Source organism: Suncus etruscus, chromosome 8, assembly GCF_024139225.1.
Source record: "Suncus etruscus isolate mSunEtr1 chromosome 8, mSunEtr1.pri.cur, whole genome shotgun sequence".
NCBI lineage: Eukaryota > Metazoa > Chordata > Mammalia > Eulipotyphla > Soricidae > Suncus > Suncus etruscus.
Window position 1 is genome coordinate 95,003,948 of NC_064855.1, and position 6,000 is coordinate 95,009,947.

At 36.6% G+C, this 6,000-nt stretch overlaps 1 non-coding gene across 1 annotated transcript; it reads right to left on the minus strand.

Annotated features, from left to right (window-relative positions):
• Positions 1–4,763: 4,763 nt before the first annotated feature.
• On the minus strand, positions 4,764–4,926 carry LOC126017172 (U1 spliceosomal RNA). The gene has a single exon (XR_007498829.1). It is a non-coding gene; the product is annotated as a U1 spliceosomal RNA (small nuclear RNA).
• Between the last annotated feature and the right edge of the window lie 1,074 nt (positions 4,927–6,000).

Consider the following 6,000-nt stretch of genomic DNA (forward strand, 5'->3'; position numbering starts at 1 on the left):
CCTCGCAGCAGGAGCAGCGCAGAGCCAGGGGGTGGGACGGATCCTCCTTTTTCGGGGAGCTCCGCTGGCTGGCTGGCAGCTAGCTAGCTGGCTTGCAGCCTGCTCGGGAGGCAGAGCACGCCTCCCTTCAGCTGCAGGCCGGTCTGGATCTGACGAAACCCGGGGAGCATTCCAGATGGAGCTGCGTCCGCTGCCCGTGGTGCCTGTCTCCGGGTCCCTAGCTCGGAGTCCCTTCCCCATCCATCTCCGCCAGGCTCCTCCCTCCCGCGCCCGGCCACCGGGCCGCAACCTTGCCCCGGGGGCCATGCCTGGACAGCATCAGCAGGCGCTGCCCGTCGCCGCAGAGGGCAGTCCCGGGCAGCCGCAGCGTCCCAGGAGGTTGTTCCCTCGTCATCGTCCGTTCTCAGATCTTTCCGCTAGCCGGTCGCTACCGAGCACCAAGTTCACGCACCGCCGGCCCAGTGCAGGGCTCCTCCCCAGGAGCTGCTGGTTCGGGGCTCGCGGGGTGCACCCAGACAGTTCAAGCTGTTGGCGTCTTTCCTTTCCCTGTAACTAAATACGAACCCCGCAAGGATCTCTTAAGACACGAGATTTGGGGGCGCAGTTTGGGGGCGCAGTGTTTTTCTCTTTTTTGCCCTCCCAGTTTCAAGTTCACGCCAGTTACTAACCTCTAGGAAGTCAGACCCTTTATGTTCTTAAGTTCTGTCCAGGGTGAGAGCTAAATTCGTTCGTTCGTTCATTCATTCATTCGTTCGTTCGTTCGTTCTTTCTTTTCTTTCTTCTTTCTTTTTCTTCCTTTCATTTTCTTTCTTTCTTTCTTTCTTTCTTTCTTTCTTTCTTTCTTTCTTTCTTTCTTTCTTTCTTTCTTTCTTTCTTTCTTTCTTTCTTTCTTTCTTTCTTTCTTTCTTTCTTCTTTCTTCCTTCTTTCTTTCTTTCTTTCTTCTTTCTTTCTTTCTCTTTCTTTCTTTCTTCTTTCTTTCTTTCTTTCTTTCTTTCTTTCTTTCTTTCTTTCTTTCTTTCTTTCTCTTTCTTCTTTCTTTCTTTCTTTTCTTTCTTCTTTCTTTCTTTCTTTCTTTCTTCTTTCTTTCTTTCTTTCTTTCTTTCTTTCTTTCTTTCTTTCTTTCTTTCTTTCTTTCTTTCTTTCTTTCTTTTTCTTTCTTTCTTTTCTTTCTTTCTTTCTTTCTTTCTTTCTTTCTTCTTTCTTTTCTTTCTTTCTTTCTTTCTTTCTTTCTTTCTTTCTTCCTTTCTTTCTTTCATTCTTTCTTTCATTCTTCCTTCCTTTCTCTTTCTTCTTTCTTTCTTTCTTTCTTCTTTCTTTCTTTCTTTCTTTCTTTCTTTCTTTCTTCTTTCTTTCTTCTTTCTTACTCTTTCTTTCTTTCTTTCTTTCTTTCTCTTTCTTTCTTTCTTCTTTCTTTTTTACATTCTTTCTTCCTTCCTTTCTCTTTCTTTCTTTCTTTCTTTCTTCTTTCTTTCATTCATTCATTCTTTCTTCTTTCTTTCTTTCTTCTTTCTTTCTCTTTCTTTCTTTCATTCTTCCTTCCTTTCTCTTTCTTTCTTCCTTCCTTTTTCTTTCTTTCTTTCATTCATTCTTTCTTTTTCTTTCTTTCTTTCTTTCTTTCTTTCTTTCTTTCTTTCTTTCTTTCTTTCTTTCTTTCTTTCTTTTCTTTCTTTCTTTCTTCTTTCTCTTTCTTTCTTTCATTCTTTCTTTCATTTTCTTCCTTCCTTTCTCTTTCTTTCTTTCTTTCTTTCTTTCTTTCATTTTCTTTCTTCTTTCTTTCATTCTTTCTTTCTTCCTTCCTTTCTCTTTCTTTCTTTCTTTCTTTCTTTCATTCTTTCTTTCATTCTTCCTTCCTTTCTCTTTCTTTTTCTTTCTTTCTTTCATTCTTTCTTTCTTCCTTCCTTTCTCTTTCTTTCTTTCTTTCTTTCTTTCTTTCATTCTTTCTTTATTTCTTTCTTTCTTTCTTTCTTCCTTTCTCTTTCTTTCTTCCTTTCTTTCTTTCTTTCTTTCTTTCTTCCTTTCTCTTTCTTTCTTTCTTCTTTCTTTCTTTCTTTCTTTCATTCTTTCTTCCTTCCTTCCTTCCTTTCTCTTTCTTTCTTTCATTCTTCCTTTCTCTTTCTTTCTTTCTTTCTTTCTTTCTTTCTTTCTTTCTTTCTTTCTTTCTTTCTTTCTTTCTTTCTTTCTTTCTTCTTTCTTTCTTCTTTCTTTCTTTCTTCTTTCTTTCTTTCTTTCATTCTTTCTTTCTTCCTTTCTTCTTTCTTTCTTCTTTCTTTCTCTTTCTTTCTTTCTTTCTTTCTTTCATTCTTCCTTCCTTTCTCTTTCTTTCTTTCTTCCTTCCTTTCTCTTTCTTTTTCTTTCTTTCTTTCATTCTTTCTTTCATTCTTCCTTCCTTTCTCTTTCTTTCTTTCTTCTTTCTTTCTTTCTTTCATTCTTTCTTTCTTCCTTTCTCTTTCTTTCTTTCTTTCTTTCTTCCTTTCTTCCTTTCTCTTTCTTTCTTTCTTTTTCTTTCTTTCTTTCATTCATTCTTTCTTTCTTTCTTTTTCTTTCTTTCTTTCTTTCTTTCTTTCTTTCTTTCTTTCTTTCTTTCTTTCTTCCTTTCTCTTTCTTTCTTTCTTTCTCTCTTCTTTCTTCTTTCTTTCATTCTTCCTTCCTTCCTCTCTCTCTCTTCTTTCTTTCTTTTTCTTTCTTCTTTCTTTCTTTCTTCTTCCTTTCTCTCTTTCTTTCTTCTTTCCTTCTTTGTTCTTTTATTTCATCCTTCTTCTTCCTTTCTTCTTTTTCTTTTCTTTCTTTTCTTTCTTTTCTTGCTTTCTTCTCTTTCCTTTTTACTTTATTTCTTTCTTTCCTTCATTTTTCTCCTTTCTTCCCTTTTCTCTTACTCTTCCTTTCTTTTTTCGTTCTCTTCTTTCTTCTCCTTTGTTATTTTAGTTCTTCCTCCCTTTCTTCTTTACTTCCTTTTTCTTTCTTTTTTCTTTTTTCTATTCTTTCTTTCCTTCTTTTTTGCTTTCTTTTCTTTATTTTTCTTTTTCATTTTCCTTCTTTCTTTCTTCTTTTTCTTTCTTTCCTTTTCTCTTCTTTCGTTCTTTCTTTCTCCTTTCCTTCTTTGTTCTTTTATTTCATCCTTTCTTCCTTTCCTTCCTTCTTTTTCTTCTTTCTTTCTCTTCTTTCTTTTCTTCTTTTTCTTTCATTCTTTTTGTTTTCTTTGCTTTTTCTTTTTCTTTCTTTCCCCTTCCTTTTTCTTTTCCTCTTCTTTCGTTCTCTTATTTCTTTCCTTCTTTGTTACTTTATTTCTTTCTTCTTCCTTCTTTCCTTCCATTTTCTTTTCTTTCTCTTTTCTTTCCTTCTTTTTCTTTTTCACTCTTTTTTGCTTTCTTATCTTTCTTTTTCTTCTTCCTTCCTTTCTTCCTTTTCCCTTTCTTTTCCTTTCTCTTTTCTTTCATCCTCTTCTTTCTCCTTTCTATCTTTCTTTCACCTTTCTTTCCTTCTTTGTTCTTTTATTTCATCCTTCTTCCTTTCTTCTTTTCTCCTTTTCTTCTTTCTTTCTCTTCTTTCTTTTTTGCTTTCTTTTTCTTTTCCTTTCTTTTCTTTTTCTTCTTTCTTTCTCCTTCCTTTTATTTCTTTCTTCCTTCTTTTTCTTCTTTCCTTCCTTTTTCTTCTTTCCTTCCTTTTCTTTTTTCTCTTCTTTCTTTCCTTCTTTTTGCTTTCTTTCTCTTTTTCTTTTTTCTTTTCTTTCTTTTTTCTTCCTTTCATCCTTCTTTCTTTATCCTTTCTTCCTTTTCTTTCTTTCCCTTTCTCCGTTCTTTCATTCTCTTCTTTCTTTGTCTTTCTTTCTTTCTTTCTTTCTTTCTTTCTTTCTTTCTTTCTTTCTTTCTTTCTTTCTTTCTGTCTGTCTTTCTTTCTTTCTTTCTCTTTTTCTTTCTTTCTCTTTTTCTTTCTTTCTCTCTTTCTTTCTTTCTTTCTTTCTTTCTTTCTTTCTTTCTTTCTTTCTTTCTTTCTTTTTCTTTCTTTCTTTTTCTTTCTTTCTTTTTCTTTCTTTCTTTCTTTCTTTCTTTCTTTCTTTTTCTTTACTAACTGGCTTTTCTCTTCTTGCTCTATCCTAAAGTGTCAAACCATGTGAAGTTTATTTTGGGGGTACAAGTATCAAAGCCAGGACTTTTACACTTGTAAGGCAAATGCTCTACAGCTGAGCTGGATCCGGCTGCTGCTAAGGGATTTTCTTAGGTGGAGGGACATCACATCTCTCAGGGGACATGATGATGAGAATTATTCTAGATCCAGACTATTTTCTAGGTAAAACCATAAAATAAATCCATCTCATTCACTGTTGAACTCAAGTTGGAGTGAGGAAGGCTTTTGGGGCTATGCCCTGCAGTTCTTGGGGCTAACTCCTGGCTGTCCTCAGTGGTCATTTCTGGTAGTGATTGTGGTAGTTACTATCAGGAGTGCTGGAGTTGAAACTGGGTCAGAGCAAAGCAAATGCTTTTAACCCAAATGTACTATTTCTCTGGCCCTTAAATAAAGTGAAATGACAGTGGCCAGAAGTTCCACACAAAGATTGTATAAAATGAATCACCAGTTAATGCTGAGTGGTGCCCATTGGACACATGACTGTTCTCTAGACAACTCTATTCTTTTTGGATCTGTGGCATTTATTTCTTGCCTGACAATTACTTCTGAAAACCTAGGGGAGCATTTCTTGCTTCACAGCAAGTTGTGGGCATAGGTGGGTGGTACAGGTACCTTGACTTTATTTTTTTTTTCTTTTTCAGGGGAGAGTGCAAATGCAGACCCCCACTACCACAAATTATGCAGTCAAGTTTCCCACATTTGGGGAAATCGCAGGGGTCAGCACACCCAGAGTGCAATGGGTGAGCCTCGCCCTGGGGAAACCACCCTTCGTGATCATGGTATCTCCCCTGCCAGGTAAGTATGCACCTTGACTTTCTAGGTAGCTATACATGCAGTGCTTCCTGAGAGAAGTAGAAAAGTCCATTTTTATTGGAAAAAAAAAAAAAACCAACACGGTGAACTTTAAGTGTGAAATATGGCCTGTAGGAGGATAGTTGAGGAGTAAAACTGCAGGAATGAGAAATATGATCTAGGATTGTGAGTGCTAATTCCAAATGAGTTATTTTGAACATGGTACTTATCCTCCCTGTCTCGGCAAACACCAGGTCAGAATTTAATTACTGCATAGCTGAGCCAAACCTTCTGTGAATAAGGAATGCTATCAACACATATTATGTGATTGCTTCTGAACCCAATGTACAAGTCTTCTTCCCATCAACACATACATATGAAGCTTTCCTTTCTCTCTCCCTCCCATTTATTTTCTGTGTCTACCACCACTTCCCTTCTTAAACTTATGCACCAAGTCCTGGATGTCTCTTCTAAGCCTTGCCATAATTGTCTTCTTCCTTTTCTCATTGGCTTTGTGACTGTTAAATGTAACAGAGCAATTGATCACACAGAATTTCGTGGATCATTACTGATTATGGAAATTTATTTCTTTTTTCCAGAAAGCCAGTGTAAGGTTATTTTTGTATTATTCTAATAACAGCCACAGGTTTAGCTCAAGGAACAATTTTTATAGTTTTCATAATTATCCATTACATTAATTATATCTTATAATTAATTCATAGGCCTCAGGAACAAAACAAATAATTTTAAAGTCAACAAACCATCCATTCCTCATCTGGAATTTTTGTTTTGTTTTGTTTTTTGGGCCCTACCCAGTGATGCCCAGGGGATACTCCTGGCTATGGGTTCAGAAGTAGCTGCTGGCTTGGGGGACCATATGGGATGCCTAGAACCAAATCCTGGTCTGTCCTAGTCAGCATGTGCAAGGCAAATGCCCTTCTGCTTGTGCTCAGTTCCTATTTATTCATTTTAAATTACTCATCTGGAATTTAAAATACAATTTAGGGTCAGAGAGATAACACAGGTGTTGAAGTGCTTTGCCCTGCCTGTGGTTAACTTGGTGTGATCTACAATACCTCATGGTT